The 2424-nt window shown below is 31.9% G+C and overlaps 1 non-coding gene across 1 annotated transcript; it reads left to right on the forward strand.

Annotated features, from left to right (window-relative positions):
- The first annotated feature begins 451 nt into the window (after nucleotides 1–451).
- Nucleotides 452–559, forward strand: LOC112768656 (small nucleolar RNA R71). Its single transcript, XR_003186059.1, has one exon. It is a non-coding gene; the product is annotated as a small nucleolar RNA R71 (small nucleolar RNA).
- Nucleotides 560–2424: the final 1865 nt, after the last annotated feature.

Raw genomic sequence — 2424 nt, forward strand, 5'->3', positions numbered from 1 at the left:
CCTTCCATGAGAGAGTTGGGTGATTTCTCCATGAGGGGTTATAGGTGTTTCCATAAGGTTCACCCATGTAATTCACCTCTGCTATTGCAGGGTTTTTAGGATCATAAGCTTCTTCTTCAGAAGATGCCTCTTGAGTACTGTTGGATGCAGCTTGCATTCCATTCAGACTCTGAGAAATCATATTGACTTGCTGAGTCAATATTTTATTCTGAGCTAATATGGCATTCAGAGTATCAATTTCAAGAACTCCCTTCTTCATAGGCGTCCCATTACTCACAGGATTCCTCTCAGAAGTGTACATGAACTGGTTATTAGCAACCATGTCAATGAGTTCTTGAGCTTCTGCAGGCGTTTTCTTTAAGTGAATGGATCCACCTGCAGAGGTATCCAAGGACATTTTAGCTAATTCAGACAGACCATCATAGAATATGTCTAGGATAGTCCATTCTGAAAGCATGTCAGAAGGACACTTTTTGGTCAATTCTTTGTATCTCTCCCAAACTTCATAGAGGGATTCACCTTCTTTCTGTCTGAAGGTCTGAACATCCACTCTAAGCTTACTCAGCTTTTGAGGAGGAAAGAACTTGGCTAAGAAAGCCTTGACCAGCTTATCCCAAGAGTTCAGGCTATCCTTAGGTTGAGAGTCCAACCATATTCTAGCTCTGTCTCTCACAGCAAAAGGGAAAAGCATGAGCCTGTAGACTTCAGGATCTACTCCATTAGTCTTAACAGTATCACAGATCTGCAAGAATTCAGTTAAGAACTGAAAAGGATCTTCAGATGAAAGTCCATGAAACTTGCAGTTCTGCTGCATCAGAGAAACTAATTGAGGTTTAAGCTCAAAATTATTTGCTCCAATGGCAAGAATGGAGATGCTTCTTCCATGTAAATTGGAATTAGGTCCAGTAAAGTCACCAAGCATCCTCCTTGCATTATTCTTATTTTTGGCTGCCATCTCCTCTTCCTGTTCGAAAATTTTTGAAAGGTGCTTGCTGGATTGTTGTAATTTAGCTTCTCTTAGTTTCCTCTTCAGAGTCCTTTCAGGTTCTGGATCTGCTTTAACAAAAATATTCTTGTCCTTGCTCCTGCTCATATGAAGGAGAAGGGAACAGAAAAATAATAATAGGGATCCTTTTTACTACAGGTATAGAGGTTCCCCTGTGTGAGTAGAAGAAGAAAAGAATGTAATGTAAAGAAAGAAACACAAGGGTAAGGAGAGCAGAGATGTGGGATGAAGAGAGGTGTTAGTAGATGAATAAATAAATAAAAGGAGATGAGAGAGAAGGAGAATTTTCGAAAATTATTTTTGAAAAAGACTTGGTGATTTTCGAAAATAGTTTTTGAAAAAGGTTAGTAATTTTTCGAAAATTAAAATCAAAAATTAAAATAATTAGTTAATTAAAAAGAAATTTTGAAAAAGAGGGAAGATATTTTCGAAAATTAGAGAGAGAGAGTTAGTTAGGTAGTTTTGAAAAAGATAAGAAACAAATAAAAAGTTAGTTAGTTAGTTGAAACAAATTTGAAAATCAATTTTGAAAAGATAAGAAGATAAGAAGTTAGAAAAGATATTTTAAAATCAAATTTTTGAAAAAGATATGATTTTGAAAAAGATAAGATAAAAAGATATTTTTGAAAAGATATGATTGAAATTAGTTTTGAAAAAAAGATTTGATTTTTAAAATCATAATTAATGACTTGATTCACAAGAAATCACAAGATATGATTCTAGAACTTAAAGTTTGAATCTTTCTTAACAAGCAAGTAACAAACTTGAAATTTTTGAATCAAAACATTAATTGATGATGTTATTTTCGAAAATTAGGAGATAAAGATAAGAAAAAGATTTTTAAAAAATATTTTTAAAATTTTCGAAAATAAATAAGAAAAATGAAAAAGATTTGATTTTTGAAAAAGATTTTGAAAAAGATAAGATTTTTAAATTGAAAATTTGATTTGACTCATAAAAACAACTAGATTTTAAAAAGTTTTGAAAAAGTCAACTCAAATTTTCGAAATTTATGAGTGAAAAAGGGAAAGATATTTTTTTGATTTTTGAATTTTTAATGATGAGAGGCAAAAACATGAAAAAGACTCAATGCATGAAAATTTTGGATCAAAACAATGAATGCATGCAAGAATGCTATGAATGTCAAGATGAACACCAAGAACACTTTGAATGTCAAGATGAACATCAAGAACTTATTTTTGAAAAATTTTTAATGCAAAGAAAATATGCAAGACACCAAACTTAAAAATTTTTCATGTATAGACACTATGAATGCAAGAATGCATATGAAAAACAAGAAAAGACACAAAACATGAAGACATCAAGATCAAACAAGAAGACTTACCAAAAACAACTTGAAGATCATGAAGAACACTATGAATGCATGAATTTTTCGAAAAATGCAAGATGAATATGCA

This window comes from Arachis hypogaea, chromosome 17 (assembly GCF_003086295.3).
Source record: "Arachis hypogaea cultivar Tifrunner chromosome 17, arahy.Tifrunner.gnm2.J5K5, whole genome shotgun sequence".
In the NCBI taxonomy this organism is placed as follows: domain Eukaryota; kingdom Viridiplantae; phylum Streptophyta; class Magnoliopsida; order Fabales; family Fabaceae; genus Arachis; species Arachis hypogaea.